The sequence below is a fragment of the Aquarana catesbeiana genome, linkage group LG08, assembly GCF_042186555.1.
Source record: "Aquarana catesbeiana isolate 2022-GZ linkage group LG08, ASM4218655v1, whole genome shotgun sequence".
NCBI classification, from domain to species: domain Eukaryota; kingdom Metazoa; phylum Chordata; class Amphibia; order Anura; family Ranidae; genus Aquarana; species Aquarana catesbeiana.
In genome coordinates this window covers 84230242-84242841 of record NC_133331.1, presented here as the reverse complement: position 1 = coordinate 84242841, position 12600 = coordinate 84230242, and positions in this window count along the sequence as shown.

The following is a 12600-nucleotide window of genomic DNA, read 5'->3' as shown; positions in this document are numbered from 1 at the left end:
TGCATGAGGTTATTGGGCAAGATGGTGTCATCTTTCAGCGCGGTGCCATATGCACAGTTCCACTCCAGAGTATTCCAGAACAGTATCCTGAAAGCCTGGGACAAGTCTGCTCAAACCTTGGATCAACCAATGGTTCTATCTCCACAGGTTCTATGGAACCTCTCTTGGTGGTTAAGAACCAGCAACTTACAAAGAGGGAAATGTTTCCCACCAGTAGCCTGGAAGGTAGTGACTACGGACACCAGTCTTCTCGGCTGGGGAGCAGTCCTAGAGGAAGCGTCTGTCCAGGGAGTATGGTCCCAGACAGAAAGGATTCTGCCCATCAATCTACTGGAGATTGGGGCAGCTCATCTGGCCCTGCGATTCTGGACGTCCAGATTGCGGGGCTTTCCGCTCAGAGTTCAGTCCGACAACTCCACAGTAGTGGCGTATATCAACCACGAGGGAGGTACCAGGAGTCGGGCAGCCCAAAGAGAAGTAAATCATATACTAACTTGGGCAGAAAATCATGTGTCGTTTCTATCGGCAGTGTTTATCCCGGGGGTGGACAATTGGCAGAAATTGTTACCAGGGGAATGGTCCCTACATCCCGAGGTTTTTCTACAGATCTGCCAATACTGGGGGACCCTAGATGTGGATCTGCTGGCATCCAGATTAAATCCCAAACTGGACAGGTTTGTGTCCAGGACCAAGGATCCGCTTGCTGTCGGGATAGACGCGTTAGTGGTTCCTTGGGATCAGTATTCTCTGATATATGCTTTCCCTCCGATCCAAATTCTGCCGCACTTACTACGCAGAATACGGGAGGAACTGAAGCCGGTGATCTTAGTGGCCCCAGCGTGGCCCAGGAGATCATGGTACTCGGAGATTGTGAAATTGGCAGTAGGAGATCCGTTGGTTCTTCCTTGCCACCCAGACCTGTTGTTTCAAGGGCCCATATTCCATCCTTCTTTACAGTTGCTGAATTTGATGGCCTGGTTATTGAGACCAGACTACTGAAAGACCTTGGTATTATGGGTTCAGTCTTGTCTACTTTGATAAACGTTAGAAAGTCAGTTTCTAGAACTATCTATTATAGAGTCTGGAAGTCATACATTTCTTGGTGTGAGAAAAGGAAATGGAACCCTCGTAGGTATACGATTGGAAGGGTGCTTGCCTTTCTCCAAGCAGGAGTAGACTTGCAGCTTGCTTTAGGGACAATCAAGGGACAGATTTCAGCCTTATTCTTTTTTTTTCCAAAGACCAATTGCATCCCATTGTTTGGTGCGAACCTTTGTCAAGGGAGTAACACACCTGAGGCCACCTCTTAAACCACCTTTATGTCCTTGGGACCTAAATTTGGTACTATATAGTATAGTAAATGGGGTAAATGGCGCTACCTAGATATTATGCAGTTATCCACATATATGTGGGGATATATATGTGACTATAAATAGTGTATAATCTGTTGTTGCACAATATGAAAATAAGATATAAGTGAAAGTGAAAAATAAGCCCATCTAATACAGCTAATAAATTACCATAGCTTCCCCACTAAACAATATCATAAAGCGGGTTCTCTCACGAATCCTTAGTGCTAAGTAGCTGTGATGAAAACATAAACCTTAGGATATTCACCCACATATATGTAGGTATTACTTTCAGTATACAAAAGATTGCTAAAAAATGTGTTTTAAACTACAACAAAAATATTATGCTGTGAAAAAACCATAAATTGAAAAAATATAAAAATAACTGGTGCTATGTAGAAAAATGCCGCAGCCAGCGGACTTGTTATAAATCCATTGTTGTGCTAATGTAGCATATATAAGTCAATTGCATGTACACGTATTAGGCTGATACACAGACCAGGAACTAAATACAGATCACTACAACTCAGTTGAAGACGGGAGCCCATTCTTGACATCGCAACAAAGACGGGGGAATACCGCAGTGGTTGCATCCATACGTGCATTGCCCCTGCAGGGGCATGTGGATTCGGTGAGTGGGGACCCAGGAGGGGGAGCACAGAGTCACTTGAAGAAATTGAGAGCACCCAAGTCACTATTTGTGTTCCATGTCACACCATTTGAAGAAGAGCACAAGCACATTTTATGGATTAATACGTGTACATGCAATTGACTTATATATGCTACATTAGCACAACAATGGATTTATAACAAGTCCGCTGGCTGCGGCATTTTTCTACATAGCACCAATTATTTTTATATTTTTTCAATTTATGTTTTTTTCACAGCATAATATTTTTGTATTAATAGTTTAAAACACATTTTTTGGCACTCTTTTGTATACTGAAAGTAATACCTACATATATGTGGGTGAATATCCTAAGGTTTATGTTTTCATCACAGCTACTTAGCACTAAGGATTCGTGAGAGAACCGCTTTATGATATTGTTTAGTGGGGAAGTTATGGTAATTTATTAGCTGTATTAGATGGGCTTATTTTTCACTTTCACTTATATTTTATTTTCATATTGTGCAACAACAGATTATACACTATTTATGGTCACATATATATCCCCACATATATGTGGATAACCGCATAATATCTAGGTAGCGCCATTTACCCCATTTACTATACTATATATTACCAGCTGGAGACCCCATAGGGGAGCTCCATTAGGGGAGGCTGCAGACCTACGTGGTATCCTAAGCGCAGTCATTTACTACTCGATATTCTAAATTTGGTACTGTCAGCCTTACAGGGTCAGCCCTTTGAACCTATTAGGCATATCCCTTTGGTTCTATTGACCAGGAAATTCGTTTTCCTAATGGCTATAACATCGGCTAGAAGGGTGTCAGAATTGGCCGCCCTTTCGTGCAAAGAACCTTTTATTGCTCTTCATACGGACAAAGTGGTCATGCGACCTCGTCCGGATTTTCTACCAAAAGTGGTTTCCAAATTTCATTTGAATCAGGATATCATTTTACCTTCCTTTTTTCCAAACCCTAAAACTAGGGAGGAAAGGTCGCTTCACTCACTGGATGTGGTGAGAGCAATTAAAGTTTACTTGGAAATGTCAGCTCTTTTTCGGAAGACTGACTGCTTTTTTGTCTTGCCTGAGGGTCCTAGAAAGGGACAGCTGGCAACAAGTTCTTCTATATCCAGGTGGATTCGCCAGACTATTGTCCAGGTGTATGGATTAAAGCGTAGGGTTCCACCCCGCGATTTAAGAGCACACTCCACTAGAGGAGTTAGTGCATCATGGGCAGTACGCCAACAGGTGTCTATGGCTCAGGTTTGCAAAGCAACCGTTTGGTCTTCAGTTCATACATTCACCAGGTTTTACCAGGTGGATGTGAGGTCTCAAAAAGAGACTGTGTTTGGCCATAGCCTGTTGCAGGCTGCTTTATAATCTCAGATCCATTGGGTCTAAGGATGATGTGTTCCCCCCCCTCAGATGCATTGCTTTAGGACATCCCACATAGTCATTATTATGGTGCTCTGTGTCCCGTGATGTACGATAAAGAAAAATGGATTTTTAAAACAGCTTACCTGTAAAATCCTTTTTTTGGAGTACATCATGGGACACAGAGGTCCCTCCCCTCTTTTTCTGGGATGGTCATTGCTTGCTACAAAACTGAGGCACTTCCTGTGTAGGAGGGGTTATATGGGAGGAACCGTCTTACTATTGGTTGCCAGTGTCCAATCACCTAAAGGTAAGCGTATAACCCACATAGTCATTATTATGGTGCTCTGTGTCCTGTGATGTACTCCAAGAAAAGGATTTTACAGGTAAGCTGTTTTAAAAATCCATTTATACAAGCTGTACACTCACTACTTTACATTGTAGCAGTGTAATTTGTCACATGAAAAGATATAATAAAATATGTACAAAAATGTGAGGGGTGTACTCACTTTTGTGAGATACTATATATGCGTGCTCTGGCGCAGGCTGCCATCCTGTAGCAGTAAAAGTGCTATAGGGCAGTCAGCAAGCGGTTAAGAAGCAGAAAATTCAGGGATCTCTTGATGCCAAGCCAAGGTCAGGTAGATCAAGAAAAATTGCAGCCACAAATGCCATAAACATTGTTCGGGATACAAAGAAAAACCCCACAGGTAACCTCAAGAAAATCACAGGCTCTGGAGAAAGACAGTGTGGTTGTTTTCAAGGAGAACAATACGAAAATACTAGAACAAAATGAGCTGCATAGTCGAGTTGCCAGAAAGATGCCACAAAAAAACCCGGTTACAGTATGCCTGATGACACCTTGACACGCCTCACAGCATCTGGCACACTGTAATCTGGAGTGACAAGACCAAAATAGAAATTTATGGTCACAACCAGAAGCACTATGTTTGGAGAGGGGTCAACAAGGCCTATAGCGACAAGAGTACTATCCCAAATTTGAAGCATGGTGGTGGCTCACTGACGTTTTGGGGATGTATAAGTTCTAAAGGCATGGAAAATTTTGTGAAAATTGATGGCAAGGCAAATGCAGCATGTTATCTGGAAAATACTGCCAGACAATTTGCATTTATCTCGACAAAAGCTGCGCATGGGATTCTTTTGGACTTTCCAGCATGCCAGCATTGCAATGATCTTAAGCACAAGGCCAAATTGACCCTTCAGTGGTTACAGCAGTAAAAGGTAAAGGTTCTGGAGTGGCCATCAGAATTTAATATCATCAAGCCACTTTAGAAAGATCTTAAATGTGCGGTTCATGCAAGACGACCAAAGACCTTGCATGACTTGGAGGCATTTATCCAAGACGAATGGGCAGCTATACCACCTGCAAGAATTCAAGGCCTCATAGACAACTATTACAAAATACTGCATTCTGGCATTGATGTTAAAGTGGGCAATACACAGTATTAAGATCTAAGGGTATGCAGACTTTTGAACAGTAGTCCTTTTATGTGTATACTTGTTGCCATGTTTTAGTTTATGATTGTGCCATTCTGTTATGACCTACAGTTGAATATGAAACCCATAAGAAATAAAAGAAATGTGTTTTGCCTGCCCACTCATGTTTTCTTTAAAAATGGTACATACTGTATATTGCCAATTCTCCAAGGGTATTCAAACTTTTGAGCACAACTGTATTGTGGGAACAGTTTGGGGATGGCCCCTTCCTGTTCCAACATGACTGCGCACCAGTGCACAAACAAGGTCCATACATGGATGAGCGAGTTTGGGGTGGAGGAACTTGACTGGCCTGCCAGGTTTCTGACCTCAACCCAATAGAACACCTCTGGGATGAATTAGAGCGGAGACTGCGAGCCAGGCCTTCTCCTCCAACATCAGTGCCTGACCTCACAAATGCACTTCTGGAAGAACGGCCATATGTTCCCATAGACACACTCCTAAACCTTGTGGACAGCCTTCCCAGAAGAGTTGAAGCTGTTATAGCTCAAAGGGTGGGCCAACTCAATATTGAACCCTAAAAACTAAGACTGGAATGCCATTAAAGTTCATGTGCGTGTAAAGGCAGGCTTCCCGATACTATTGGTAATATAGTGTAGCTCAACAGCCAGGATGTACCTTACAAACTTTTTTAGATTACTAGGGGACTGATTAATAAATCAGTAGAAAAAAAAAATAGTTGAGCTATTTTTGCCCACAGCAACCAGACTGGCTATATCCCTCACATGAAGCAAAAAATCTGGATGCTGTCATGAATAGTCTGATGCATGAAAAGGTATACCATTGGAAACATTATTTTGGTGCCCCTAGTAAACAATAAGTTTTTGGAGAGATAAACAAAAGAGACCTTGGGATTGTATGGGTGAGGGGGGAGGTAGACGTAAATATCTACAAGGTGACGAGGGAAGAAGGGAAGTTTTTTTGGGGGGGATAGTATGATTGGTAATACAGGTACCCAGAAGTAATAAAAAATATGTACTTTATTAGAAATATACAAAAAAATATTTAAAACAGTGAACAGTTCATACAAAATATCTAGACCATATACATGTGTGTTCTAATTAAGAAAAACATGCATATACGTGGTACTTGAGAACCCAACATGTTTCGGATAAAATGTGCAATTCCTTCTTCAGGGGTTTCCTGTAAGGATATTGTATGATCTGGGGGGTACATAGGTAGAATATACCAATCATTAGTACACATATACAGTATACATTATACATATAGGTATGAATGGTAGATCATAGGAGCTTATAAGGGCAAACAATCATGATAAGAACTTGGGGAAACGAGAAATATATGTATACATCATAAAAAAGGAGAAAGGACTTACTCGTTCACAGAAATGTATGCAAATCCCAGGCCGGACTAAAACTTGGTAGCTTAACAGATGGTTCCCCCGAATCCCAGTCACCACAGCATCAGTTACGCATCTTGTTTGAATATATATAGCCACATATAGGCTTACATAGTGAAGACCAAAGGTCGAAAGTTAGATGGAATTGCTGTAGTGATATTACTAAGGGATCTTAGAGCCCCACGGATGAGTCAGACATGGGAATTCACCAGCGTCCACAAGGAACAGCAAAGAAAGGAAGGGAGGAATATACAACCCTAAATGTAAATATAATATGATATAAGTATCAGAAAGTAATTTGGTGAACAGAGTGCATCAACACATACAATAGTTAATGTGCGAAAGAGTATATATGCGTCTGCATATGTCTATAAGTATATAAGCGTCTACCTGGGCCTTCCTATCGTGCCGGAATTAAATCATGGAGAGAAAATATAACCAGCAGATATAAGTAAAATGGTATAAATAAGTGACGTATGGGGAGGTAGCAATGGGTTAACCCATATGGGGTTCACTCTAGTGTGTATCCAATCCATTTAAACAAATGTAATTGCCCAATGGATGAATGGCTTTTAGCCCAGTATGTATATATATGTATGACTTTCTATTCACATGACAGATAATAAAGATGTCAATGATATCTGAGGAAATTGCCATATAAATATGGTAAAATACTAGTACTTACTTAGAGTTGTCAAGCTGTTAGAAAAGACATCAACCTCCTCATAGATGTGCAGTCTAGGTGTGCAGCTCAAAAGTATGTCTGCAACAGGAGGTTTAAGACAGCTGAGAAGAGAAAACCCCGCCTATACTGGGCGGGGATGTGTACTGCTGATATGTTGTATGGTGCATTAGGGAGATTGAGGGGGGCGGACACAATTCAGCATCATCAGCTACCTCAGCTGAACAGTGTCAGCGGGAAGAGAGGGCTCAGTGAAGGTCGGTCCAAAGAGCAGCCGTATCGCGCATGCGCGAGCGGCGGATCAGATGGATCGCCAGGAGCCCTATGTGAGGCCCCACTATGCAGAGATGTGGGGCCTACCCGTGCCGGGGGGACATGTGCCAGTGAAAAAACATGGATAGACTCACCCTGGGGCAATAGATCCCGAGTAAATCGGCATGTCACAGTAGAGCAGTTGATTATACATCAAGGCAAACTGATGCTGGGGGCTAGGAGGGAAGGGGGGGTGGGGACAAACATATGTCAAACAAAGGGAAGGGGGGGGGTTGAAAAAGGGGGGGAGGGGGGAAAAAAGGAAAACGGGGGAGGGGCAAACATGTGTCAAGCAAAGTCCGCCCATGGATATGCCATGCCAAAATGCATAAGACATACATAATTAAAGTACATAACAATACATGCAAGTAATACATATATCATATCATAATACAATTCATAAAGGTCGCAGTAATAACATTAACGCCTTATATACAGTGTATATCGTATGTGATGCTCACAATAATACTTAAGTATATGTATATGTATATGTTAATGTACATTTGTACAATAGAGAGTAAAACTATACCATCATATATTATGAGTTTCATATGGCAAACTATGTCTATGATTGTATATATAAGGCAATTGTTAGTTATACAATGACAATGGAAACTAATTAGGTGATTATAGGTCCCTTTCGTAACCCCCTGACGTAAAGCCTTGTAAAAATGGTTTAAAGCTTAATATTTCATTTAGGCCTGGGGGTGAGGTAGCATTCAAATTTGAAATCCACCTCATTTCTCGTTGGAGAAGTAGTTTATTTATATCTCCACCTCTAGGGGTTTGGTGGAGGCGGTCCAATACTAGGACTGTAATCTTTGGGAAGCGTTCATTATGGACTAACGCTATGTGGCGACCCCATGGAAGATCTGGGTCTTTTGTTCTCATGGCCGCTAAGTGTTGGTAAAGACGTTTACAAAGTTTCTGAATAGTTTTACCAACATAAAAGCAGCCACACTCGCATTGTATTAGATACACCACGAGTGTGGTCTGACAGTTGGCGTAATGTTTTGGGGAAAAGATCCATCCATTTGGAAGGCGTGGATTTTTGTTTGTGTTAATATACTTGCAGTAGCTACAGGAGCCACAAGGAAAGGTGCCAAGGGTGTTGCAGGGGTCACCACGGGACAGTCCTTTGAATTCGCTCTTAACTAAACGATCCCCAACAGAAGTATTGCCTCTGAAGGTGACTAGAGGGTTGGGGGAAACGAAGGGGCCCACTAGTGGGTCATTGGTCAAGACATGCCAATATTTGGAAAGAATATGCCTTATCTCTGTATGTTCGTTTGAAAATGTGGTAATTATTCTGGTATAAGGGTTAGCGTTGCGAGTAGGTCTATGCTCTGATTGTAACAAATTCTGTCTGTCTCGTTTGTTAGCCTTATTGAAGGCCCGTTTTAAGCATCTATGGCTATAGCCTCTATCTAGGAGACGATCTTTTAGGGCTTTAGCTTCTCGCAAGAAATCGTCATTATTAGAACAGTTACGTTTTATTCTGAGGAATTGGCTGAATGGTATGGAGTTGATTAGTGGTCTCGGTTGGAAACTATCCGAGTGTAGGATAGTATTCCCCGAGGTGGGTTTACGGTGAAGTTTACAAGCCAAAGTATTATCCGTATCCTTAAATATCTCAACGTCTAAAAAGGTTATAGATTTGTAGTCATAAGACATTGTGAAGTTTAAGTTGAATTCATTACAATTTAGTGTAATTAAGAAGTCATGAAGTAAATCAACAGTTCCCTCCCACAGGATGAGGATGTCATCGATGTACCTGCGCCACATAGTAATATGGCTCAGGTACATCGAGAGACCCCCATCACTGAATAAAGTCCTTTCCCATTCCCCCAGGTACAGATTGGCATGGCCAGGGGCACAGCAAGTGCCCATGGCTACGCCCTGCACCTGGAGGAAATATTGTCCATGAAAACCAAAGACATTCTGTTGAAGTATATAGTCCAATGCCTGTAGTATAAATTCATTGAATGGTTTTGAGGAGGGGGTAGTCTGTGATAGAATTTTTTGGATACACGCTAATCCCTTACTGTGCGGTATAGAGCTATACAATGTTTCGACATCGATAGAGACCAAGATAGTGTGGTCAGATACTCGAATTCCATTGATAATTTGAAGTAGGTGAATCGTGTCTCTTATATACGATGGTAAAGATGACACTAGTGGTCTAAAGTGTTCATCTACTACTTTTGACAGGTTTTCAGTGATGGATCCATTGCCCGACACAATGGGTCTGCCTGGGGGGTCTTTTGAATTCTTGTGAATCTTGAGGAGGGAATAAAATGTGGGAATGACTGGAAATCTGGTGCAGATAAATTTCCACATTTGATTGGAAATGATATTGTTATTCAATGCTCGATCAACGAGAATGTAAAATTCTTCGTTGAACCGAGTAATTGTTTGAAATTCAATGGGTCTGTACCAATCTGTGTTCTTAAGTATTTTCATACACATAGATATGTACTTCTCATTATCCATCAAAACGATGTTTCCACCCTTATCTGAGGGTTTAATAACTAAATTTGGATTTTTAGCTAACTCATTGAGGGCTGTTTGTTCATTGATTGTTAGGTTGTCAACTGTTTTGGAATTTGTGCTCATAGTTTTAATCTCTTGGGTGATTAATTTTAAGAAGGTAGCTATACCATGGTTGGAGCTCGGTGAGGGATACAGGTCGGATTTTTTCTTTAGCTTGGAAACTGTTTGTTCTAATGTTGTAGGATTAGTAGATTCATTTAGATAGGACTCCAAATCGATGGTATCGATAAGATCTCGAGTGTCACTCTCTTCTAGGAGTGTATTTAAATCTGCTAGTGCTTGACGTTCCCTAATTGTTTGGAAAGTAATTGAGTCAGCATCAGTTTTGTCAAACATGCTTTGTAACTGGAGTTTGCGCGTGAACAAGTGTACGTCTTTTATTATTTCAAATTTGCCAGTTTTTCGGTTGGGACAAAATGTGAGTCCTTTGGATAATACAGAGGTTTCATCCAATGTCAGGGGGTGTGATGAAAGGTTAATTATATTGTATGGTTGAGATGTAGTATGTTCTATGTCGGAGCGATTGAGGGAGAGCTCAAGTTTTTTGACTGGAACAGACTCGGGATTTTAACAGTAGTAGAGGGAGTTGTTTCTTTTATATTTGCTCCCACAGGAGTTGGACCAGAAATATTATCAGATAAGGTAGGTGTTTTAGTAGGAGTTTTACGTGCACGGTTCCCTTGATTGCGTTTTGGTCTGCTCTCCGAGCTATCACCATCTCTCTGTCTTTTTTGTTTCCTTGTATGTCTATTTGTTTTTGAGAGCGATTGTGACACACTGGAGGCTACAGATGAGGTATCAGAGGCATCTGATTGGTAGCCATGTTGTGTATAGCGACGTTGGTAATTCTTATTGTTGGTCTGTTGGTGCCATTTATAGGCCCGGCCTTCATGGAAGGCCTGTTTATCACGTAAAAATTTTTTTTTTCTTTTTTGGCAAGGATATCTCTATTAAAAGCCTCAACATGTGCCTTTAATTTATCATTAAGCTCTGGAAAAGAAGGGTGGGTATTGAATGTGTTGATTTGGGAGTACAATCTATCAATGTTCCTGTCAATGTCTATTAGTCGCTTGTTGTACTCTTCAATGAGAAGATTCATCATCTGACTAGAACATGATTTTAAAACATTTTCCCAAGCCATTTTAAAGGTGGAGTCAATATTATCGAAAGATGGGAAGATCTGAACCCTGAGCCCTAAAGGGTTCAGATCCTCCCTAATATATTCCTGAAATGTCCTAGTGTGCCAATAAAGTGAGGCTTTCTTTTCTAACCATTTGGTGAGATTAAAGAATAAGAAGGACAGCTCCAATTCTTTGACTTCCTTCTGTTCATAATCTTTCTGAAGATTGTTTGCAAATGCAACCCAAGCTTGACCTGTGAATTCTGCCATATTGAAATTAATACTAAGTATAAAGTATAGTAACTATTGGCAGTGCAGCAGGGAAAAGGTTCTCAGCTCAAAAGCTGAGATTTTGGTGGGTATCTTCTACCCGAGTTATGTTGAGGGTTAATTTTTAGAAAAGTTGATACACTGCCAAACATAAGGTATGCAGATAAGTAGATACCCCCTTCACCACATCCCGACAATAATTTTTGGAGAGATAAACAAAAGAGACCTTGGGATTGTATGGGTGAGGGGGGAGGTAGAAGTAAATATCTACAAGGTGACAAGGGAAGAAGGGAAGTTTTTTTGGGGGGGATAGTATGATTGGCAATACAGGTACCCAGAAGTAATAAAAAATATGTACTTTATTAGAAATATACAAAAAATATTTAAAACAGTGAACAGTTCATACAAAATATCTAGACCATATACATGTGTGTTCTAATTAAGAAAAACATGCATATACGTGGTACTTGAGAACCCAACATGTTTCAGATAAAATGTGCAATTCCTTCTTCAGGGGTTTCCTGTAAGGATATTGTATGATCTGGGGGGGTACATAGGTAGAATATACCAATCATTAGTACACATATACAGTATACATTATACATATAGGTATGAATGGTAGATCATAGGAGCTTATAAGGGCAAACAATCATGATAAGAACTTGGGAAATATATGTATACATCATAAAAAAGGAGAAAGGACTTACTCGTTCACAGAAATGTATGCAAATCCCAGGCCGGACTAAAACTTGGTAGCTTAACAGATGGTGCCCCGAATCCCAGTCGCCACAGCATCAGTTACGCATCTTGTTTGAATATATATAGCCACATATAGGCTTACATAGTGAAGACCACAGGTCGAAAGTTAGATGAAATTGCTGTAGTGATATTACTAAGGGATCTTAGAGCCCCACGGATGAGTCAGACATGGGAATTCACCAGCGTCCACAAGGAACAGCAAAGAAAGGAAGGGAGGAATATACAACCCTAAATGTAAATATAATATGATATAAGTATCAGAAAGTAATTTGGTGAACAGAGTGCATCAACACTTACAATAGTTAATGTGCGAAAGAGTATATATGCGTCTGTATACGTTTATAAGTATATAAGCGTCTACCTGGGCCTTCCTATTGTGCCGGAATTAAATCATGGAGAGAAAATATAACCAGCAGATATAAGTAAAATGGTATAAATAAGTGACGTATGGGGAGGTAGCAATGGGTTAACCTATATGGGGTTCACTCTAGTGTGTATCCAATCCATTTAAACAAATGTAATTGCCCAATGGATCAATGGCTTTTAGCCCAGTATGTATATATATGTATGACTTTCTATTCACATGACAGATCAACCTCCTCATAGATGTGCAGTCTAGGTGTGCAGCTCAAAAGTATGTCTGCAACAGGAGGTTTAAGACAGCTGAGAAGAGA